Source organism: Lissotriton helveticus, chromosome 4_1 (assembly GCF_964261635.1).
Source record: "Lissotriton helveticus chromosome 4_1, aLisHel1.1, whole genome shotgun sequence".
In the NCBI taxonomy this organism is placed as follows: domain Eukaryota; kingdom Metazoa; phylum Chordata; class Amphibia; order Caudata; family Salamandridae; genus Lissotriton; species Lissotriton helveticus.
In genome coordinates this window covers 1,990,329,057-1,990,355,063 of record NC_136063.1, presented here as the reverse complement: position 1 = coordinate 1,990,355,063, position 26,007 = coordinate 1,990,329,057, and positions in this window count along the sequence as shown.

The window sequence follows — 26,007 nt, the reverse complement described above, 5'->3', positions numbered from 1 at the left end:
TCTTCAGCCAGGCTTGCTTGAATTCAGTGGCAAAGTGAGCAAGTGACTCACGTCTGAGCATACCATGCCAACTTATGGCGAACAAAGGGGTAGAAAAAGGGGGTGGTGATGGACGGAGCATCTGAACCAATCAAACACTCACACCCAGTCAACAGATCTGGGTTTAATCCATCACCGTTCTTTAGCCCATTTTGCCACCCCAGTTCAGACATGGCCATATGCAAATCAGTCTTACCCTGGGCCACATAGGAACAGTCCAGCCTGAACTGCCAAGCCATGCCTTCCCTGGACCAGAAACAAACTTCCTAGGACCGGTTTCTGGCATTTCAGCCATCTTCAGCCAGGCTTGCTTGAATCCAGTGGCAAAGTGAGCAAGGGACTCACGTCTGAGCATACCCTGTCAACTTATGACGAACAAAGCGGTACACAAGGGGGTGGTGATGGACGGAGCATCTGAACCAATCAAACACTCACACCCAGTCAAAAGATCTGGGTTTGATCCATCACAGTTCTTTAGCCCACTCTGCCACCCCAGTTCAGACATGGCTATATGCAAATCAGTCTGACCCTGTGCCTCATGGGAACAGTCCAGCACGAACTGCCAAGCCATGCCTTCCCTGGACCGGAAACAAGCTTCCGAGGACCGGTTTCTGGCATTCCAGCCGTCTTCAGCATGGCTTGCTTGAATCCAGTGGCAAAGTGAGCAAGGGACTCACATCGGAGCATACCCTGCCACACTTATGGCGGCCAAAGTGGTACAAAAGGGGGTGGTGATGGACGGAGCATCTGAACCAATCAAACACTCACACCCAGTCAAAAGATCTGGGTTTGATCCATCACCGTTCTTTAGCCAACTCTGCCTCCCCAGTTCAGACATGGCTATATGAAAATCAGTCTGACCCTGTGCCTCATGTTAACAGTCCAGCCCGAACAGCCAAGCCATGCCTTCCCTGGACTGGAAACAAGCTTTCGAGAACCGGTTTCTGGCATTCCAGCCGTCTTCAGCCCGGCTTGCTTGAATCCAGTGGCAAAGTGAGCAAGGGACTCACGTCTGAGCATACCCTGCCACACTTATGGCGGCCAAAGCGGTACAAAAGGGGTTGGTGATGGACGGAGCATCTGAACCAATCAAACACTCACACCCAGTCAAAAGATCTGGGTTTGATCCATCACCGTTCTTTAGCCCACTCTGCCACCCCAGTTCAGACATGGCTATATGCAAATCAGTCTGACATTGTGCCTCATGGGAACAGTCCAGCCCGAACTGCCAAGCCATGCCTTCCCTGGACCGTAAACAAGCTTCCGAGGACCGGTTTCTGGCATTCCAGCCGTCTTCAGCCCGGCTGGCTTGAATCCAGTGGCAAAGTGAGCAAGGGACTCACGTCTGAGCATACCCTGCCACACTTATGGCTGCCAAAGCGCTACAAAAGGGGGTGTTGATGGACGGAGCATCTGAACCAATCCAACACTAACACCCAGTCAAAAGATCTGGGTTTGATCCATCACCGTTCTTTAGCCCACTCTGCCACCCCAGTTAAGACATGGCTATATGCAAATCAGTCTGACACTGTGCCTCATGGGAACAGTCCAGCCCGAACTGCCAAGCCATGTCTTCCCTGCACCGGAAACAAGCTTCCGAGGACCGGTTTCTGGCCTTCCAGCCGCCTTCAGCCCGACTTGCTTGAATCCAGTGGCAAAGTGAGCAAGGGACTCACGTCTGAGCATACCCTGCCACACTTATGGCGGCCAAAGCAGTACAAAAGGGGGTGGTGATGGACGGAGCATCCGAACCAATCAAACACTCACACCCAGTCAAAAGATTTGGGTTTGATCCATCACCGATCTTTAGCCCACTCTGCCACCCCAGTTCAGACATGGCTATATGCAAATCAGTCTGACCCTGTGCCTCGTGGAAACAGTCCAGCCCGGACTGCCAAGCCATGCCTTCCCTGGACCGGAAACAAGCTTCAGAGGACAGGTTTCTGGCATTCCAGCCATCTTAAGTCCGTCTTGCTTGAATCCAGTGGCAAAGTGAGCAAGGGACTCACGTCTGAGCATACCCTGCCAGACTTATGGCGGCCAAAGCGGTAGAAAAGGGGTTGGTGATGGACGGAGCATCTGAACCAATCAAACACTCACACCCAGTCAAAAGATCTGGGTTTGATCCATCACCGTTCTTTAGCCCACTCTGCCACCCCAGTTCAGATATGGCTATATGCAAATCAGTCTGACACTGTGCCTCATGGTAACAGTCCAGCCCGAACTGCCAAGCCATGCCTTCCCTGGACCGGAAACAAGCTTCCGAGGACCGGTTTCTGGCTTTCCAGCCGTCTTCAGCCCGACTTGCTTGAATCCAGTGGCAAAGTGAGCAAGGGACTCACGTCAGAGCATAACCTGCCAGACTTATGGCGGCCAAAGCGGTACAAAAGGGTGTGGTGATGGACGGAGTATCTGAACCAATCAAACACTCACACCCAGTCAAAAGATCTGGGTTTGATCCATCACAGTTCTTTAGCCCACTCTGCCACCCCAGTTCAGACATGGCTATATGCAAATCAGTCTGACCCTGTGCCTCATGGGAACAGTCCAGCCCGAACTGCCAAGCCATGCCTTCCCTGGACCGGAAACAAGCTTCCGAGGACCGGTTTCTGGCATTCCAGCCGTCTTCAGCATGGCTTGCTTGAATCCAGTGGCAAAGTGAGCAAGGGACTCACATCTGAGCATACCCTGCCACACTTATGGCGGCCAAAGCGGTACAAAAGGGGGTGGTGATGGACGGAGCATCTGAACCAATCAAACACTCACACCCAGTCAAAAGATCTGGGTTTGATCCATCACTGTTCTTTAGCCAACTCTGCCTCCCCAGTTCAGACATGGCTATATGAAAATCAGTCTGACCCTGTGCCTCATGGGAACAGTCCAGCCCGAACAGCCAAGCCATGCCTTCCCTGGACTGGAAACAAGCTTTCGAGAACCGGTTTCTGGCATTCCAGCCGTCTTCAGCCCGGCTTGCTTGAATCCAGTGGCAAAGTGAGCAAGGGACTCACGTCTGAGCATACCCTGCCACACTTATGGCAGCCAAAGCGGTACAAAAGGGGTTGGTGATGGACGGAGCATCTGAACCAATCAAACACTCACACCCAGTCAAAAGATCTGGGTTTGATCCATCACCGTTCTTTAGCCCACTCTGCCACCCCAGTTCAGACATGGCTATATGCAAATCAGTCTGACATTGTGCCTCATGGGAACAGTCCAGCCCGAACTGCCAAGCCATGCCTTCCCTGGACCGTAAACAAGCTTCCGTGGACCGGTTTCTGGCATTCCAGCCGTCTTCAGCCCGGCTGGCTTGAATCCAGTGGCAAAGTGAGCAAGGGACTCACGTCTGAGCATACCCTGCCACACTTATGGCTGCCAAAGCGCTACAAAAGGGGGTGTTGATGGACGGAGCATCTGAACCAATCCAACACTAACACCCAGTCAAAAGATCTGGGTTTGATCCATCACCGTTCTTTAGCCCACTCTGCCACCCCAGTTCAGACATGGCTATATGCAAATCAGTCTGACACTGTGCCTCATGGGAACAGTCCAGCCCGAACTGCCAAGCCATGTCTTCCCTGCACCGGAAACAAGCTTCCCAGGACCGGTTTCTGGCCTTCCAGCCGCCTTCAGCCCGACTTGCTTGAATCCAGTGGCAAAGTGAGCAAGGGACTCACGTCTGAGCATACCCTGCCACACTTATGGCGGCCAAAGCAGTACAAAAGGGAGTGGTGATGGACGGAGCATCCGAACCAATCAAACACTCACACCCAGTCAAAAGATTTGGGTTTGATCCATCACCGATCTTTAGCCCACTCTGCCACCCCAGTTCAGACATGGCTATATGCAAATCAGTCTGACCCTGTGCCTCGTGGAAACAGTCCAGCCCGGACTGCCAAGCCATGCCTTCCCTGGACCGGAAACAAGCTTCAGAGGACAGGTTTCTGGCATTCCAGCCATCTTAAGTCCGTCTTGCTTGAATCCAGTGGCAAAGTGAGCAAGGGACTCACGTCTGAGCATACCCTGCCAGACTTATGGCGGCCAAAGCGGTACAAAAGGGGGTGGTGATGGACGGAGCATCTGAACCAATCAAACACTCACACCCAGTCAAAAGATCTGGGTTTGATCCATCACAGTTCTTTAGCCCTCTCTGCCACCCCAGTTCAGACATGGCTATATGCAAATCAGTCTGACCCTGTGCCTCATGGGAACAGTCCAGCCAGAACTGCCAAGCCATGCCTTCCCTGGACCGGAAACAAGCTTCCGAGGACCGGTTTCTGGCATTCCAGCCGTCTTCAGCATGGCTTGCTTGAATCCAGTGGCAAAGTGAGCAAGGGACTCACATATGAGCATACCCTGCCACACTTATGGCGGCCAAAGCGGTACAAAAGGGGGTGGTGATGGACGGAGCATCTGAACCAATCAAACACTCACACCCAGTCAAAAGATCTCGGTTTGATCCATCACCGTTCTTTAGCCCACTCTGCCTCCCCAGTTCAGACATGGCTATATGAAAATCAGTCTGACCCTGTGCCTCATGGGAACAGTCCAGCCCGAACAGCCAAGCCATGCCTTCCCTGGACTGGAAACAAGCTTTCGAGTACCGGTTTCTGGCATTCCAGCCGTCCTCAGCCCGGCTTGCTTGAATCCAGTGGCAAAGTGAGCAAGGGACTCACGTCTGAGCATACCCTGCCACACTTGTGGCGGCCAAAGCGGTACAAAAGGGGTTGGTGATGGACGGAGCATCTGAACCAATCAAACACTCACACCCAGTCAAAAGATCTGGGTTTGATCCATCATCGTTCTTTAGCCCACTCTGCCACCCCAGTTCAGACATGGCTATATGCAAATCAGTCTGACATTGTGCCTCATGGGAACAGTCCAGCCCGAACTGCCAAGCCATGCTTTCCCTGGACCGGAAACAAGCTTCCGAGGACCGGTTTCTGGCATTCCAGCCGTCTTCAGCCCGGCTTGCTTGAATCCAGTGGCAAAGTGAGCAAGGGACTCACGTCTGAGCATACCCTGCCACACTTATGGCTGCCAAAGGGCTACAAAAGGGGGTGTTGATGGATGGAGCATCCGAACCAATGCAACACTAACACCCAGTCAAAAGATCTGGGTTTGATCCATCACCGTTCTTTAGCCCACTCTGCCACCCCAGTTCAGACATGGCTATATGCAAATCAGTCTGACACTGTGCCTCATGGGAACAGTCCAGCCCGAACTGCCAAGCCATGCCTTCCCTGGACCGGAAACAAGCTTCCGAGGACCGGTTTCTGGCATTCCAGCCGCCTTCAGCCCGACTTGCTTGAATCCAGTGGCAAAGTGAGCAAGGGACTCACGTCTGAGCATACCCTGCCACACTTATGGCGGCCAAAGCAGTACAAAAGGGGGTGGTGATGGACGGAGCATCCGAACCAATCAAACACTCACACCCAGTCAAAAGATTTGGGTTTGATCCATCACGATCTTTAGCCCACTCTGCCACCCCAGTTCAGACATGGCTATATGTAAATCAGTCTGACCCTGTGCCTCATGGAAACAGTCCAGCCCGGAATGCCAAGCCATGCCTTCCCTGGACCGGAAACAAGCTTCAGAGGACAGGTTTCTGGCATTCCAGCCATCTTAAGTCCGGCTTGGTTGAACCCAGTGGCAAAGTGAGCAAGGGACTCACGTCTGAGCATACCCTGCCAGACTTATGGCGGCCAAAGCGGTACAAAAGGGGGTGGTGATGGACGGAGCATCTGAACCAATCAAACACTCACACCCAGTCAAAAGATCTGGGTTTGATCCATCACAGTTCTTTAGCCCTCTCTGCCACCCCAGTTCAGACATGGCTATATGCAAATCAGTCTGACCCTGTGCCTCATGGGAACAGTCCAGCCCGAACTGCCAAGCCATGCCTTCCCTGGACCGGAAACAAGCTTCCGAGGACCGGTTTCTGGCATTCCAGCCGTCTACAGCATGGCTTGCTTGAATCCAGTGGCAAAGTGAGCAAGGGACTCACGTCTGAGCATACCCTGCCACACTTATGGCTGCCAAAGCGGTACAAAAGGGAGTGTTGATGGACGGAGCATCGGAACCAATCCAACACTAACACCCAGTCAAAAGATCTGGGTTTGATCCATCACCGTTCTTTAGCCCACTCTGCCACCCCAGTTCAGACATGGCTATATGCAAATCAGTCAGAACCTGTGCCTCATGGGAACAGTCCAGCATGAACTGCCAAGCCATGCTTTCCCTGGACCGGAAACAAGCTTCCGAGGAACGGTTTCTGGCATTCCAGCCGTCTTCAGCCTGGCTTGCTTGAATCCAGTGGCAAAGTGAGCAAGGGACTCACGTCTGAGCATACCCTGCCACACTTATGGCGGCCAAAGCGGTACAAAAGGGGGTGGTGATGGACGGAGCATCTGAACGAATCAAACACTCACACCTAGTCATAAGATCTGGGTTTGATCCATCACCGTTCTTTAGCCCACTCTGCCACCCCAGTTCAGACATGGCTATATGCAAATCAGTCTGACCCTGTGCCTCATGGGAATAGTCCTGCCCGAACTGCCAAGCCATGCCTTCCCTGGACTGGAAACAAGCTTCCGAGGACCGGTTTCTGGCATTCCAGCCGTATTCAGCCCGACTTGCTTGAATCCAGTGGCAAAGAGTGCAAGGGACTCATGTCTGAGCATACCCTGCCACACTTATGGCGGCCAAAGAGGTACAAAAGGGGGTGGTGATGGACGGAGCATCTGAACCAATCAAACACTCACACTCAGTCAAAAGATCTGGGTTTGATCCATCACCTTTCTTTAGCCTACTATGCCACCCCAGTTAAGACATGGCCATATGCAAATCAGTATGACCCTGTGCCTCATGGGAACAGTCCAGCCTAAACTGCCAAGCCATGCCTTCCCTGGACCGGAAACAAACTTCCCAGGACCGGTTTCTGGCATTTCAAACGATTTCAGCCAGGCTTGCTTGAATCCAGTGGCAAAATGAGCAAGGGACTCACGTCTGAGCATACCCTGCCAACTTATGGCGAACAAAGCGGTACAAAAGGGGGTGGTGATGGATGGAGCATCAGATCCAATCAAAAACTCACACCCAGTCAACAGATCTGGGTTTAATCCATCACCGTTCTTTAGCCCACTCTGCCACCCCAGTTCAGACATGGCCATATGCAAATCAGTCTGACCCTTTGCCTCATGGGAACAGTCCAGCCCGAACTGCCAAGCCATGCCTTCCCTGGACCGGAAACAAACTTCCTACTACCGGTTTCTGGCATTTCAGCTGTCTTCAGCCAGGCTTGCTTGAAACCAGTGGCATAGTGAGCAAGGGACTCACGTCTGAGCATACCCAGCCAACTTATAGCGAACAAAGCGATACAAAAGGGGGTGGTGATGGACGGAGCATCTGAACCAATAAAACACTCACGCCCAGTCAACAGATCTGGGTTTAATCCATTTCCGTTCTTTAGCCCTCTCTGCCACTCCAGTTCAGACATGGCCATATACAAATCAGTCTGACCCTGTGCCTCATGGGAACAGTCCAGCCCGAACTGGCAAGCCATGCCTTCCCTGGTTCGGAAAAAAACTTCCTAGGACCGGTTTCTGGCATTTCAGCCGTCTTCAGCCAGGCTTGCTTGAATTCAGTGGCAAAGTGAGCAAGTGACTCACGTCTGAGCATACCATGCCAACTTATGGCGAACAAAGGGGTAGAAAAAGGGGGTGGTGATGGACGGAGCATCTGAACCAATCAAACACTCACACCCAGTCAACAGATCTGGGTTTAATCCATCACCGTTCTTTAGCCCACTCTGCCACCCCAGTTCAGACATGGCCATATGCAAATCAGTCTGACCCTGTGCCTTATAGGAACAGTCCAGCCTGAACTGCCAAGCCATGCCTTCCCTGGACCAGAAACAAACTTCCTAGGACCGGTTTCTGGCATTTCAGCCATCTTCAGCCAGGCTTGCTTGAATCCAGTGGCAAAGTGAGCAAGGGACTCACGTCTGAGCATACCCTGCCAACTTATGGCGAACAAAGCGGTACACAAGGGGGTGGTGATGGACGGAGCATCTGAACCAATGAAACACTCACACCCAGTCAACAGATCTGGGTTTAATCCATCACCGTTCTTTAGCCAACTCTGCAACCCCAGTTCAGGCATGGCCATATGCAAATCAGTCTGACCCTTTGCCTCATGGGAACAGTCCAACCCGAACTGCCAAGCCATGCCTTCCCTGGACCGGAAACAAACTTCCTAGGACCGGTTTCTGGCATTTCAGCTGTCTTCAGCCAGGCTTGCTTGAAACCAGTGGCATAGTGAGCAAGGGACTCACGTATGAGCATACCCAGCCAACTTATAGCGAACAAAGCGATACAAAAGGGGGTGGTGATGTGTGGAAAAGTAAATTTTGCCATGTTCTGTGTCCCTACGCCTCATCCATCATATGTTATGTGTGCATGACCAATATGCATATGTTATTCCCCATGTCTGATTAATGACGCAATTACAGTTGTGTCCACCTTTAGTATGCTAGTTTCCAGTCCTCGTGAATACTACGAATATCAGGCCTAGGTAAAGTTATGTTGCCACGTTTCCCAGTGTGCACGTTATTCCATAATAAAGTCCTCGTTTCCAGGCCTCAAAAGGGCCCGGACCACAGATTCAGCTTCTGTTTCCTGAAAGCCTCGCTGAGGAGCGATACAGCCCCCACCTGTATCCTCGACCCTTCACTTACTTCCTGCCTCGCAGTGCCCGGTGCAGCTTGGCTCTGCCTCTGAGTCTGCCAAAAGTATGTTATAGTTCCAGTTATCAGTTCAGTACTCCTCCTCTGCATTCCTAAGCTACTGAACTGCATCAATAGTTTCCGTCATTGTCTAGCCTTCTCGTCTCCACGTTAGAGAAATACTGTATTTAATGGTCATTTAGTATTCTTCGTCACGCACTACATGTAGAATAATGCATGGTCCAGTCTTAGAATCAAGTTAGCTTTTCCCCTCATGACTTCTAGTTCATATCAACATGTTCCCTAAACATCAGATACTAGATAGGGTTTAGGTACATGTCGCTCCGACCCTCCAGACTCTAGTCTCTGCTCCTAGCACAGAGTTCGTAGCCCCCAGCTTCTCCTAGTAACACGTCATTGCCAGTTTTCGCGCACCATTAGGTTAGAGGTCCCGGCTCCTTAGGTAGCCCCCTCCTATGTTTCCGCCCATTCATGACATATTCTGTTACGTTTTTCATCACATGTCTATGTATACTCCCAGTTACACCTCTTTTTACTGTTATCTTTCGCGACTGCTACGCGTCACGCCTTCTGCTCCACCCACTGCTACGCCTACTGCAATGTAATGCTATGTGTTCGCGCTATGTATATATGCCTGTGTTTTGTTATTGAATGTTAGCGCGCTCATCCCAGACCCAGCCCCGGCAGCTGCCGGGCCTTATTGTCCTATTCCCATGCAGGTTGTCCTGATCCTGTCCTTATGCTGTAATAAACCTGCAGAAACTCCTACTACCTCGAATCTTGACTCTTATTTATTGAGCTATCTGTTATGCTATAAGTCTAGTCAAAAATAGGGTATTATTTATTTATTTACCACATAATGGCGCCCGAATAGGGACTTGCCCTTTCCCCACGCGTCGGTGAAGCCACGCCGACCCCCTGACCCTCTGCAGCCGTGACGGAACCATACCGGCCAAGTGCAGATATTTCTGCTTCAAGTATCCCTCAGGCCCACGGAGGAGACGGAGGAGGCGGTCCAGCATCCGAACGAGACGGTGGAGGAACGCGGCGAGTCCCGACCAGAGCCCAAGCCGAGAGTCCAAGGTCCGAGGTATCCGGAGGCCCACCCGTAACTGAAGTCCGAAGTCCGAAGTCCGTCGTAGTCCAGTCCCGTCCGAGGCTTTCCGTTCCGTGCTGCCCGGTGAGTACCATTGCTGGGGTAGTATCTAGACAGGGTCAGTCTAAATTGACTCCTGGTCCGTGGGTTGGTGGTACCCAAGCCCACAAACGAAGTGTTCACCTAGGTGGATACGGGTCTTGATGCGTTCCTTTATGGGACCGGTATGTTCCGTACTGTTACAGCAGTGCATCCAGTAACTCTAGTCTGTTCCGTTCTCGAGAATTCTGTTCTGTTTCTGTTTTCAGTATTTTCAGGTAGTATTCTGTTCGAACTGTTATGTTATGATATTGTTTAATGTATTTCCAATGTCGTGGTATGCCTGAATTGTTTTCCCAATTGTTATTGTTTTTCGTGTATTGTATTGTGTTCCGATTCAAGTTTAGAATGCCGCTCTTTTCCAAGTTACGTCAGTTAAAAACTAGAAAGGGTTTGTTAGAGGAAGCAGTTCCTGTCCCGCCTAGGGACAGTCCAGGTCACTTTATGTATCAGAAACATGGCATAAGCGCCATAATGTATCTAGATTTATGGGTAGAGTATACCAAACAGTTAGAAGAAAAGTATAGATGGCCCGTATCGGGTACATGGGATGCCGAATGTATCATGCGAGTAGAAGAAGCATTATGGAAAAAGAAAGCCAGACAGTCACAGAAAGATGCCATCGAGTTATGGCGTAAGGAAGCTCATAAAAGAACGGAAAAGGAAGTCAGAAAGTCAGAGTTAAGTAGAGAATCCCAAGAACGAGCCCAAGAAAGAGAGTTAATCGAGATAGGTGAACAAGTCAAAGCCGAACAGTCAGACAGACAGAGGCATGCCCTCATTAAGGGTATGTATCCTCTTCTTGCCGAGGGCCTGCCAAAAGCGACCCCAGAGGCATCCAGTAATTTCCCGCCGCCATTAGTTCCGACCAAGCTACGTCACAAACCGACCGCAGCTGATATTTTTATTTCGTCCTATTTGGACGACACAGTCCCCGAATATGCCAATCCTGTTCGCGCTCCGCCAGTCCCTGTAAACCAGGTAATTCATGCTCCTCCAGACACCGGAGTACCTGTTACGGTACCCCCGGTCCAGCCTACAGTTCCACTTCCCACTCTGCCAGGACGTAGAGCCTCAGTAGACGACTCCAGTCTAGGGGCCGCAGGAGGAGCTACTCCTCAAACCCCGCCGCCACACAAACGTTTATCAGCACTCGAATTACATGCTCAAGCATCACAGCGTACTCCTAAAAGTAATAAGTCTGTTACAGAAATCAGGCAAGCCCTTAACGAATGTGTCTATGATCCAGTTCCAGGCGAATATACTATGGTTTTATATTCCTTACGTGTAAGGAGAGTGACCGAGTATCTAGTCACCTTGCCGAATATGAAAGAAGATCTAGAAAGAATATATCGTTTCATCCGTACAGGGGATGATCCAGAAAGTATTGGCGAGATTATGTCTCAAAGGAAAGCCGAGATCCAGCTCATGATATTAAAGTTCCTGATCAATTGTTTAATAAGAGAACAAGATTACCCGTCTAAAGATCCCGCCGAAATGAGAATCCTGACAAGGTGGAGTGATAATATAGCCGAGGGTAAGCACAAGACCGTCAGTGCCATGGAGAGTATGTACAAGAAAATTCGTAAAGAAATAGTAAGGTTACACGAACAGCGTAAAGCAGCACAAGTAAGCGAGAAAGAAAGTATCTCTGATCCTGAAGAGGAAGAGAACGAGAATCCCGCCAGAATAGCGTATGTAGGAAAATCCAGATTTCCAGATCGCCATTTACGCCTAGAACCCAAGTCTGTTTTTCATCATCCAGCACCAGAACAAGGTTCTCTAGAACAAGTATTTCAAGCCACCGATCACATTCTGAAATCACGAGTCGGTTATAGTGAGTTAAGTACCATGCATGAACAAGAACTAGCCCGATCAGCAGTCCGATGGATCACTGATTCTACCACTTTTCCAGACGAAATAGTGGCACAAATGTTTCTGAAATTGCCCCCAGCCGAGCAACGACTGGTGGGTATGTATATGATCCAGCACCTCATTACTCTGTATGAGGGTCAACACTCTGATCCAGGTCCGTTACACGATATCCTGAACGAGTTACTCCAGTATAGATGGAGAGGTCTAGGTACTGATTTAATTAGTGTCATTCTAGAACAGCGCCACAAGTATAGAACGTTCCTGAACCCGCATTTTGTTCATGTCTCACCCCCAGAAAGTAAGCCATTCTACATAGACAGACAGAATCCGTTACGAGAAGTCCACCCAGTCCAAGGGGCGGGTGGCGTAATGCAACGAGTGTTTGTATACACTCCAATATCAAAGATGGAACTTCTTGAAATGAAGAAATTAATCCCCTGTCATGACAAAGATCCAGCAGGGTTCCATAGAGAATTAAAAGATATGCTCCGTATGGGAGAATACACTTACCCAGACATCATTAAAATGTTAAAGGTCCTGTTACCTGCAGGGGTGTATGAAAAGTTAAAGGAAAAAGAATGGGAGGTGGGAGAGAAAAAGATCGATTGGGCAGCTCTAGAAGCTGAAGACAAGGCACGAGTACCAGGTACCGGTCTCGGAGATAAATGTAGAGAATTACCAGAATTACTGATTCAAGTTTTACCCAGATTATTGACAACGAGAAAAGAAGACTGGGATGCAATCTCAGCCTGTAAACAGAAACAAGATGAAGATATTAGTGATTTTTATTCTAGATTCGAAAAATGTTTCAGTATTAACAGTGGTCTCAAGACAAGTAGTGAGTCATACCCTCATCTTTTCGTTACCAAATTAGTCGAGAATTCAAGTCCACAAATTAAAAATCGAGTTTTAAAAGTCGAAAGCACCTGGCAAGCAAATACTCCGTCCCAGATGCTCCAGATGCTCCAGTATCACCAGAATAGAATCAGAGAAGAGCAAGAACACGAGAGAAAACGTATGAAAGACACGAAAATGAAAGTGCTAGTTGCACAATCTGTTCCTCAAGACAGTCAGAAGAGGGGTCCGAATCAAGCTAGTCATCCTGCAGCTCCCGTTAAAGGGAACTGCAATTATTGTAAACAGCCAGGTCATTTTATAAACGAGTGTGCAGTTCTGAAACACAACATAGCTACTGGTAAGACTAAAGAAAGACCACGTCCGCCGAGACAAGAACAAGTTTCACAGACTCCTCAGTCACAGAATGCACAACAGACAGTTACAGTACCGCAGCCTATTGCTGCAACACAGCACGTTACATCACAGATGTACCAGTATGCACAGTCCGAGTATCCAGAGTACCAGTCATATTCATGAAACAGCCTAGAGAGGGAGGTAGGCTTGCCTCTCATCGAGATACCTGTAGATCAAGAAGGTCCCTATGTTCACAGTCAAGTATTAGGGAAAGACAGAAAGTTTTTGATCGATACAGGGGCAAGTAGGACCACAATTAGTCATGCCGAAGTTCCAGGGGCTCCGCTCTCAGGCTCAAGAAATGTTTCCCTTGGATTTTCAGGAAAACCCATCGTTAACGAGATATCAAAGCCAGTCACTCTAGAAGTAGGTCCATTGTCCCGTACTACTGATCTGTTACTTACTAAGTCATGTCCAGAAAACCTATTAGGCATTAAGACACTGAAAGAGTTAGGTGCAGTTATTTGCTGTTCCCCAGAGGGAATACGTCTGTTCCTACGTGACTTTAAGGGTCACTATGTATTACGAGATTTTGATTCAAGATTGTCTAATGTTCCGCAGCATTTATGGGCGCAAGGTCCAACTGATGTGGGTTATATGCAAATCACACCCTATCGTGTGACTCTCAAACCAGGTGTAGTGTTACCCCGAATCAGACAGTACAGATTGCCACCCGAGGCTGTAGCAGCCTTATCCAAAATTATTGACGAGCTCATGGCTCAAGGAGTAGTCGTAGAAACTGACTCCAATGTATGTAATTCTCCGATCATTCCAATCATGAAACGTACTGATCCAAATGCACCCCCAGTATATCGATTAGTGATTGATTTACGAGAGCTTAATAAATGTATTAATCCTCAGTACCCAGTTGTCCCAGATATTTCTTCCCTGTTAACAGCTATTGATTCCGAAGCCATGTTCTTCACTGTTATTGACCTCAAGAATGCATTTTTTAGTGTTCCAATTCATCCAGACAGCCAGTTTCTTTTCGGATTTTGTTTAAATGGAAGGAGCTATATGTTTACACGCGCTCCTCAAGGTTTCACAGAAAGTCCTAGTATTTACAGTCAGGCACTCAAGAGACAACTAGACAACATTCACATGCCAACTGACACTGCCCTACTCCAGTATGTCGATGATCTCCTGATCACAGCCCGTTCTGAACGTGCTTGCGAGCGAGCATCACTTACAGTCCTGTATTTTCTGGCCGAGATGGGGCACAAGGTGTCACCTTCGAAGCTTCAATTCTGTGTCCAGCAAGTGGTATACTTAGGACACTTGCTGTCCAAGAGGGGTAGGCAGTTGACACCCGACCGTATCCAGTTAATAGCGAGTCTTCCCCAGCCCAGAACCCAGAAGGAGGTACGTGCCTTTATCGGCCTTACTTCTTATTGTAGACAATGGATTCCCCAGTATGCCTTTCTAGCCAAGCCACTGATACAGTTAACAACACAGGAGGCAGCCGTATCGACTGTCCTCCCTTGGACATCTGAACATACACTTAGTTTCAACGAGTTAAAGAAAGCCCTATGTCAAGCTCCAGTTCTAGCTACACCGAACTACAGTAAGCCTTTTACACTTTTCGTTACTGAACGCGAAGGTACAGCATTATCTGTTCTTACACAAGATCAAGCAGGACAATACAAGCCCTGTGCTTATTTTTCGAGCACACTAGATCCAGTCGCCCAGGCGTTGCCTGCGTGCCTCAAGTCAGTTGCAGCCACAGCACTAGCTATCAGACAAAGTGATTCCATAGTTTTAGGACATTCCCTGACAGTACAAGTCCCGCATTCAGTAGAAGTTCTTTTAAACCGAACACAAACTCAGCACTTGACAATTGCACGTTTAACAGGTTATGAATTGACACTGTTCCAGCCACACATAGAAATTAGACGCTGCAACGTCCTGAATCCTGCTACACTGTTACCATCAGTTAATTCAAATCCAGACCCACACGACTGTGTGGAAGTAGTTAACATTACGACAAAGCCAAGACAAGACCTGACAGACATTCCGTTATCAGATCCCGACCTGACACTTTATGTAGATGGTTCATGTATGAGAACTAGTACAGGAGAACTAGTCGCCGCGTATGCAGTGACTACTGACACTGAAGTTATTGAGACACACCGTATTGACACCCTGTCCGCTCAAGCAGCAGAGCTAGTCGCTCTAACACAAGCCTGTATACACGCCAAGAACCTGAAAGTTAATGTTTACACAGATTCACGTTACGCATTCGGAGTTGTACACGACTTCGGAGTGCTCTGGCAGGAGAGAGGTTTCATGACTTCTCATGGAACCAAGATTCAGCATGGTCTCCTTATTCAAGCCCTGTTAGATGCCATACATTTACCGACATCCATTGCTATCATGAAATGCAAAGCACATACGAAAGTTACAGACATTATTTCTCAAGGTAATGATCTAGCAGACCGCACAGCCAGGCTTACAGCACAGACTCCAGACATTCCAGTTAATCAGACACATACTCCAGATCCGATTACATGCATGACAGTTAAGGACCCTACACAAGATGTCATAGATATACAGTTACATGCTACCCCCGATGAAATCAAGAAATGGTCTGAACAAGGAGGGGTCCAGACAGATCAAGGATGGTTAACGAAGGGTAGAGCCACATGGTTTCTCCCCGATTCTATGGTTCAAGTCATTATCAATACCGCACATAGTCCAGCACATTTAGGAGAAAAAGCTATGTTAGACAGTATCCAGAACATTTGGTTCAACAAGCATTTACGAGCTGCAGCCAAGCAGAAAGTCCGTACCTGTATGATATGTTGTCAGTTTAACCCAGGTAAAAGTGTCCCGGTGGAACAAGGTGGTTTCCAGCCCCCTGACCACCCTTTTGAGGTCCTCCAGATGGATTATATTCAGATGGAGCGATGTCGAGGTTTCAAGTATGTCCTTGTAGTAGTATGCGCTTTGTCCAGGTGGACAGAAGCATATCCAGTCCCAGATTACACAGCCGCGACCACTGCCAAGCAGTTGGTTCGTGAATTTTTCCCTAGATACGGACTCCCTAGAGTCGTATATTCTGATAACGGTCAGCCATTCTCCTCAGAGTTAATGAAGCACGTTTCCCTTTTGTTAGGGTACCAGTGGAAGTTCCATTGTGTACGCCATCCTGAAGCAGCCGGTCTCGTAGAGAGACATAATCAGACCCTGAAAATCCGCATTGCAAAAGTCTGTAAGGACAAAGGTGTAGACTGGCTAGTAGCTCTGCCAGTCGCTTTGTTTTATATGCGCATGGTCGCACATTCCAGATCAGGTCTGTCCCCGTATGAGGTCGTATTCGGCCGCCCCCCTAACATGTGGGGTACTCCTAGACCCCGAAGTATTACCGATGTTTCATGTAATATGCTGACAGATTACCTAGCTTCCTTGATGTCTGCCCTCAACTCATGTCGTTCACAGGTTGCCGCCGCATTTCCAGACAATACCGAGGTGGCACCGCACGAGATCGTTCCAGGCTCCCTTGTGATGGTCCGGAATTTCGACAGATCAAGTCCGCTGGAACCACGTTGGAAGGAGCCACGCCAGGTCCTCTTGACCACCCGAACTGCCGTCAAGTTGGAAGGCAGGAAGGGGTGGGTCCATCTTTCTCATGTAAAACTTTTCAATGGATTGAAATCCGTCTCCAGAAACATTTCCAAGGATTTCCAGGATTCGAAAGATTGCCAGAACATTGTTTTAAAGGACTGTCCCGCACAAGACATTATTACAACCCCTCCCTTGTTAGAGAAAACTCCGCAACAGGAGTATAAGCTCAAATTAAGGTCTAGTAAAATAAGTCAGTCAGTTTGATTGTATAAGTCCTCCCCTAGGTGAAACGGTTAGATTGTTTCTGACATGTATAAAATAGACCCCCATAGTGAGAGAGTCAGTCAAAGTTCAATCAAATGTATCGTTCTTCTGAGTTTCATATTATTTCTCAGCATAATGATTTCCTGCACCAGCTATGCGTTCTATCTGTATTTACCAGTTCCTCATGTAAATATGTCTGCTAATGCTACAGTAGAGCACACGTTTAGTGATCTGCCTCCTCACGAATATTCTTACCGCCTCGCTATGCGCAACAACACATTTATCCGTATGTTACATTATTCACACCAGACCAGCAATGCCACTAATTGTTGGGTGTGTGGTCGACTCCCCCCTTTTCAGACACCGAAGGGAGTTCTGCCACTGTTTCCTTATCCATTCTCACACAATGGTTCGTGTGGAGCATGGTCCACGTTAACGTCATCCTCAACAGATATGTCTTTTCTTAACAGTACATGTTTTCCAGACAAGCAAGGTCTCCCCCACAGAACAGGTTTAGATCTAGAAAATGAAGTATATAATTTAGGTAATTATTCGTCGAATTTCATGGTCCTGAATGTTCAGTCTGATACTACTCCAGACTTACCTGCTATTTCAGTACTACCAGTCAAAGGCGAATTATGTGTCCGTAATTATGGTTCTGTACATGTAGGACATAGTGAATGTACTACTGTTATCCAGTATAGTGACAGTGGGAAATCAGTTTTCAAAGCTTCACGTCATTCTTATTTCATTTGTGGTCAAACCGCATATGTTCGTCTGCCCCTCGATTGGGAGGGAACCTGTTACATTGCCTTCCTACTGCCACCTGTTTTCCTAGCCCCATCTGATTATCACAGAAACACACATCTAGTACACATTAGACATAAAAGGGAGTCCCCAATTGTCGATTATACTGAAACTACTCTAGAACAGTATACAGATTTCAATAAAGGTTTCTTCTTCTTTGTAGGACCTGTCCAGAATAGTAAACTGATCCGTAGGTTAACAAGAACCCTTGAAGCTGTAGTTAATGAGACTGCCTCTGCTCTAGGTAACCTAACCGAAGAACAATCTGCTATGAGATTTGTCGTTTTGCAAAATCGTCTCGTCCTTGACGTCATACTGGCCGATAGGGGCGGGGCCTGTAGAGTCATCGGATCTAGTTGCTGCATTTTCATTCCAAATAACGCGCCGTCTGTTTATTCAGCTATAACCAGACTCCATAAAATTGCCCATCTATTACATCAAGATCCAGGCACCTGGACATGGTCAGGTTGGTTCTGGAATATAATTTCCGCCTGGGGATGGAAAGTCCTGTCCTTTCTAAGTATAGCAGTAGCGATCATATTTAGCTGCTGCCTCTGTCTACAATGTGGCCCTGCAATTTGCAGCATGTGTGCTACCTCTTGTATTCCTAGTCCCAAGCCCCGTTCTAAATCCCGTTCCAAGACAATTCGAGACGAGCAAATGGTACTGTATGAAATGATAGATGGTATCATGAAAATTGATGTTTCCTGATGGAAACGTAGTGACAAGGAGGGAATGTGGAAAAGTAAATTTTGCCATGTTCTGTGTCCCTACGCCTCATCCATCATATGTTATGTGTGCATGACCAATATGCATATGTTATTCCCCATGTCTGATTAATGACGCAATTACAGTTGTGTCCACCTTTAGTATGCTAGTTTCCAGTCCTCGTGAATACTACGAATATCAGGCCTAGGTAAAGTTATGTTGCCACGTTTCCCAGTGTGCACGTTATTCCATAATAAAGTCCTCGTTTCCAGGCCTCAAAAGGGCCCGGACCACAGATTCAGCTTCTGTTTCCTGAAAGCCTCGCTGAGGAGCGATACAGCCCCCACCTGTATCCTCGACCCTTCACTTACTTCCTGCCTCGCAGTGCCCGGTGCAGCTTGGCTCTGCCTCTGAGTCTGCCAAAAGTATGTTATAGTTCCAGTTATCAGTTCAGTACTCCTCCTCTGCATTCCTAAGCTACTGAACTGCATCAATAGTTTCCGTCATTGTCTAGCCTTCTCGTCTCCACGTTAGAGAAATACTGTATTTAATGGTCATTTAGTATTCTTCATCACGCACTACATGTAGAATAATGCATGGTCCAGTCTTAGAATCAAGTTAGCTTTTCCCCTCATGACTTCTAGTTCATATCAACATGTTCCCTAAACATCAGATACTAGATAGGGTTTAGGTACATGTCGCTCCGACCCTCCAGACTCTAGTCTCTGCTCCTAGCACAGAGTTCGTAGCCCCCAGCTTCTCCTAGTAACACGTCATTGCCCATCTATTACATCAAGATCCAGGCACCTGGACATGGTCAGGTTGGTTCTGGAATATAATTTCCGCCTGGGGATGGAAAGTCCTGTCCTTTCTAAGTATAGCAGTAGCGATCAACAATCTGCTATGAGATTTGTCGTTTTGCAAAATCGTCTCGTCCTTGACGTCATACTGGCCGATAGGGGCGGGGCCTGTAGAGTCATCGGATCTAGTTGCTGCATTTTCATTCCAAATAACGCGCCGTCTGTTTATTCAGCTATAACCAGACTCCATAAAATTGCCCATCTATTACATCAAGATCCAGGCACCTGGACATGGTCAGGTTGGTTCTGGAATATAATTTCCGCCTGGGGATGGAAAGTCCTGTCCTTTCTAAGTATAGCAGTAGCGATCATATTTAGCTGCTGCCTCTGTCTACAATGTGGCCCTGCAATTTGCAGCATGTGTGCTACCTCTTGTATTCCTAGTCCCAAGCCCCGTTCGAAATCCCGTTCCAAGACAATTCGAGACGAGCAAATGGTACTGTATGAAATGATAGATGGTATCATGAAAATTGATGTTTCCTGATGGAAACGTAGTGACAAGGAGGGAATGTGGAAAAGTAAATTTTGCCATGTTCTGTGTCCCTACGCCTCATCCATCATATGTTATGTGTGCATGACCAATATGCATATGTTATTCCCCATGTCTGATTAATGACGCAATTACAGTTGTGTCCACCTTTAGTATGCTAGTTTCCAGTCCTCGTGAATACTACGAATATCAGGCCTAGGTAAAGTTATGTTGCCACGTTTCCCAGTGTGCACGTTATTCCATAATAAAGTCCTCGTTTCCAGGCCTCAAAAGGGCCCGGACCACAGATTCAGCTTCTGTTTCCTGAAAGCCTCGCTGAGGAGCGATACAGCCCCCACCTGTATCCTCGACCCTTCACTTACTTCCTGCCTCGCAGTGCCCGGTGCAGCTTGGCTCTGCCTCTGAGTCTGCCAAAAGTATGTTATAGTTCCAGTTATCAGTTCAGTACTCCTCCTCTGCATTCCTAAGCTACTGAACTGCATCAATAGTTTCCGTCATTGTCTAGCCTTCTCGTCTCCACGTTAGAGAAATACTGTATTTAATGGTCATTTAGTATTCTTCATCACGCACTACATGTAGAATAATGCATGGTCCAGTCTTAGAATCAAGTTAGCTTTTCCCCTCATGACTTCTAGTTCATATCAACATGTTCCCTAAACATCAGATACTAGATAGGGTTTAGGTACATGTCGCTCCGACCCTCCAGACTCTAGTCTCTGCTCCTAGCACAGAGTTCGTAGCCCCCAGCTTCTCCTAGTAACACGTCATTGCCAGTTTTCGCGCACCATTAGGTTAGAGGTCCCGGCTCCTTAGGTAGCCCCCTCCTATGTTTCCGCCCATTCATGACATATTCTGTTACGTTTTTCATCACATGTCTATGTATACTCCCAGTTACACCTCTTTTTACTGTTATCTTTCGCGACTGCTACGCGTCACGCCTTCTGCTCCACCCACTGCTACGCCTACTGCAATGTAATGCTATGTGTTCGCGCTATGTATATATGCCTGTGTTTTGTTATTGAATGTTAGCGCGCTCATCCCAGACCCAGCCCCGGCAGCTGCCGGGCCTTATTGTCCTATTCCCATGCAGGTTGTCCTGATCCTGTCCTTATGCTGTAATAAACCTGCAGAAACTCCTACTACCTCGAATCTTGACTCTTATTTATTGAGCTATCTGTTATGCTATAAGTCTAGTCAAAAATAGGGTATTATTTATTTATTTACCACAGATGGACGGAGCATCTGAACCAATAAAACACTCACGCCCAGTCAACAGATCTGGGTTTAATCCATCTCTGTTCTTTAGCCCTCTCTGCCACCCCAGTTCAGACATGGCCATATACAAATCAGTCAGAACCTGTGCCTCATGGGAACAGTCCAGCATGAACTGCCAAGCCATGCTTTCCCTGGACCGGAAACAAGCTTCCGAGGAACGGTTTCTGGCATTCCAGCCGTCTTCAGCCTGGCTTGCTTGAATCCAGTGGCAAAGTGAGCAAGGGACTCACGTCTGAGCATACCCTGCCACACTTATGGCGGCCAAAGCGGTACAAAAGGGGGTGGTGATGGACGGAGCATCTGAACCAATCAAACACTCACACCCAGTCATACGATCTGGGTTTGATCCCTCACCGTTCTTTAGCCCACTCTGCCACCCCAGTTCAGACATGGCTATATGCAAATCAGTCTGACCCTGTGCCTCATGGGAATAGCCCTGCCCGAACTGCCAAGCCATGCCTTCCCTGGACCGGAAACAAGCTTCCAAGGACCGGTTTCTGGCATTCCAGCCGTCTTCAGCCCGACTTGCTTGAATCCAGTGGCAAAGAGTGCAAGGGACTCATGTCTGAGCATACCCTGCCACACTTATGGCGGCCAAAGAGGTACAAAAGGGGGTGGTGAAGGACGGAGCATCTGAACCAATCAAACACTCACACTCAGTCAAAAGATCTGGGTTTGATCCATCACCTTTCTTTAGCCCACTCTGCCACCCCAGTTAAGACATGGCCATATGCAAATCAGTCTGACCCTGTGCCTCATGGGAACAGTCCAGCCTAAACTGCCAAGCCATGCCTTCCCTGGACCGGAAACAAACTTCCCAGGACCGGTTTCTGGCATTTCAAACGATTTCAGCCAGGCTTGCTTGAATCCAGTGGCAAAATGAGCAAGGGACTCACGTCTGAGCATACCCTGCCAACTTATGGCGAACAAAGCGGTACAAAAGGGGGTGGTGATGGATGGAGCATCAGAACCAATCAAAAACTCACACCCAGTCAACAGATCTGGGTTTAATCCATCACCGTTCTTTAGCCCACTCTGCCACCCCAGTTCAGACATGGCCATATGCAAATCAGTCTGACCCTTTGCCTCATGGGAACAGTCCAGCCCGAACTGCCAAGCCATGCCTTCCCTGGACCGGAAACAAACCTCCTAGTACCGGTTTCTGGCATTTCAGTTGTCTTCAGCCAGGCTTGCTTGAAACCAGTGGCATAGTGAGCAAGGGACTCACGTCTGAGCATACCCAGCCAACTTATAGCGAACAAAGCGATACAAAAGGGGGTGGTGATGGACGGAGCATCTGAACCAATAAAACACTCACGCCCAGTCAACAGATCTGGGTTTAATCCATTTCCGTTCTTTAGCCCTCTCTGCCACCCCAGTTCAGGCATGGCCATATGCAAATCAGTCTGACCCTTTGCCTCATAGGAACAGTCCAGCCTGAACTGCCAAGCCATGCCTTCCCTGGACAGGAAACAAGCTTCCAAGAACCGGTTTCTGGCATTCCAGCCGTCTTCAGCCAGGCTTGCTTGAATTCAGTGGCAAAGTGAGCAAGTGACTCACGTCTGAGCATACCATGCCAACTTATGGCGAACAAAGGGGTAGAAAAAGGGGGTGGTGATGGACGGAGCATCTGAACCAATCAAACACTCACACCCAGTCAACAGATCTGGGTTTAATCCATCACCGTTCTTTAGCCCACTCTGCCACCCCAGTTCAGACATGGCCATATGCAAATCAGTCTGACCCTGTGCCTCATAGGAACAGTCCAGCCTGAACTGCCAAGCCATGCCTTCCCTGGACCAGAAACAAACTTCCTAGGACCGGTTTCTGGCATTTCAGCCATCTTCACCCAGGCTTGCTTGAATCCAGTGGCAAAGTGAGCAAGGGACTCACGTCTGAGCATACCCTGCCAACTTATGGCGAACAAAGCGGTACACAAGGGGGTGGTGATGGACGGAGCATCTGAACCAATCAAACACTCACACCCAGTCAACAGATCTGGGTTTAATCCATCACCGTTCTTTAGCCCACTCTGCCACCCCAGTTCAGGCATGGCCATATGCAAATCAGTCTGACCCTTTGCCTCATAGGAACAGTCCAGCCTGAACTGCCAAGCCATGCCTTCCCTGGACCAGAAACAAACTTCCTAGGACCGGTTTCTGGCATTTCAGCCATCTTCAGCCAGGCTTGCTTGAATCCAGTGGCAAAGTGAGCAAGGGACTCACATCTGAGCATACCCTGTCAACTTATGGCGAACAAAGCGGTACACAAGGGGGTCGTGATGGACGGAGCATCTGAACCATTCAAACACTCACACCCAGTCAACAGATCTGGGTTTAATCCATCACCGTTCTTTAGCCCACTCTGCCACCCCAGTTCAGGCATGGCCATATGCAAATCAGTCTGACCCTTTGCCTCATAGGAACAGTCCAGCCTGAACTGCCAAGCCATGCCTTCCCTGGACAGGAAACAAGCTTCCAAGAACCGGTTTCTGGCATTCCAGCCGTCTTCAGCCCGGCTTGCTTGAATCCAGTGGCAAAGTGAGCAAGGGACTCATGTCTGAGCATACCCTGCCACACTTATGGCGGCCAAAGCGGTAGAAAAGGGGTTGGTGATGGACGGAGCATCTGAACCAATCAAACACTCACACCCAGTCAAAAGATCTGGGTTTGATCCATCACTGTTCTTTAGCCCACTCTGCCACCCCAGTTCAGACATGGCTATATGCAAATCAGTCTGACACTGTGCCTCATGGGAATAGTCCAGCCCGAACTGCCAAGCCATGCCTTCCATGGACCGGAAACAAGCTTCCGAGGACCGGTTTCTGGCATTCCATCCGTCTTCAGCCCGACTTGCTTGAATCCAGTGGCAAAGTGAGCAAGGGACTCACGTCTGAGCATACCCTGCCAGACTTATGGCGGCCAAAGCGGTACAAAAGGGGGTGGTGATGGACGGAGCATCTGAACCAATCAAACACTCACACCCAGTCAAAAGATCTGGGTTTGATCCATCACAGTTCTTTAGCCCACTCTGCCAGCCCAGTTCCGACATGGCTATATGCAAATCAGTCTGACCCTGTGCCTCATGGGAACAGTCCAGCCCGAACTGCCAAGCCATGCCTTCCCTGGACCGGAAACAAGCTTCCGAGGACCGGTTTCTGGCATTCCAGCCGTCTTCAGCATGGTTTGCTTGAATCCAGTGGCAAAGTGAGCAAGGGACTCACATCTGAGCATACCCTGCCACGCTTATGGCGGCCAAAGCGGTCCAAAAGGGGGTGGTGATGGACGGAGCATCTGAACCAATCAAACACTCACACCCAGTCAAAAGATCTGGGTTTGATCCATCACCGTTCTTTAGCCAACTCTGCCTCTCCAGTTCAGACATGGCTATATGAAAATCAGTCTGACATTGTGCCTCATGGGAACAGTCCAGCCCGAACTGCCAAGCCATGCCTTCCCTGGACCGGAAACAAGCTTCCGAGGACCGGTTTCTGGCCTTCCAGCCGCCTTCAGCCCGACTTGCTTGAATCCAGTGGCAAAGTGAGCAAGGGACTCACGTCTGAGCATACCCTGCCACACTTATGGCGGCCAAAGCAGTACAAAAGGGGGTGGTGATGGACGGAGCATCCGAACCAATCAAACACTCACACCCAGTCAAAAGATTTGGGTTTGATCCATCACCGATCTTTAGCCCACTCTGCCACCCCAGTTTAGACATGGCTATATGCAAATCAGTCTGACCCTGTGCCTCGTGGAAACAGTCCAGCCCGGACTGCCAAGCCATGCCTTCCCTGGACCGGAAACAAGCTTCAGAGGACAGGTTTCTGGCATTCCAGCCATCTTAAGTCCGGCTTGCTTGAATCCAGTGGCAAAGTGAGCAAGGGACTCACGTCTGAGCATACCCTGCCAGACTTATGGCGGCCAAAGCGGTACAAAAGGGGGTGGTGATGGACGGAGCATCTGAACCAATCAAACACTCACACCCAGTCAAAAGATCTGGTTTTGATCCATCACAGTTCTTTAGCCCTCTCTGCCACCCCAGTTCAGACATGGCTATATGCAAATCAGTCTGACCCTGTGCCTCATGGGAACAGTCCAGCCCGAACTGCCAAGCCATGCCTTCCCTGGACCGGAAACAAGCTTCCGAGGACCGGTTTCTGGCATTCCAGCCGTCTTCAGCATGGCTTGCTTGAATCCAGTGGCAAAGTGAGCAAGGGACTCACATCTGAGCATACCCTGCCACACTTATGGCGGCCAAAGCGGTACAAAAGGGGGTGGTGATGGACGGAGCATCTGAACCAATCAAACACTCACACCCAGTCAAAAGATCTGGGTTTGATCCATCACCGTTCTTTAGCCCACTCTGCCTCCCCAGTTCAGACATGGCTATATGAAAATCAGTCTGACCCTGTGCCTCATGGGAACAGTCCAGCCCGAACAGCCAAGCCATGCCTTCCCTTGACTGGAAACAAGCTTTCGAGTACCGGTTTCTGGCATTCCAGCCGTCTTCAGCCCGGCTTGCTTGAATCCAGTGGCAAAGTGAGCAAGGGACTCACGTCTGAGCATACCCTGCCACACTTATGGCGGCCAAAGCGGTACAAAAGGGGTTGGTGATGGACGGAGCATCTGAACCAATCAAACCCTCACACCCAGTCAAAAGATCTTGGTTTGATCCATCATCGTTCTTTAGCCCACTCTGCCACCCCAGTTCAGACATGGCTATATGCAAATCAGTCTGACATTGTGCCTCATGGGAACAGTCCAGGCCGAACTGCCAAGCCATGCCTTCCCTGGACCGGAAACAAGCTACCGAGGACCGGTTTCTGGCATTCCAGCCGTCTTCAGCCCGGCTTGCTTGAATCCAGTGGCAAAGTGAGCAAGGGACTCACGTCTGAGCATACCCTGCCACACTTATGGCTGCCAAAGCGCTACAAATG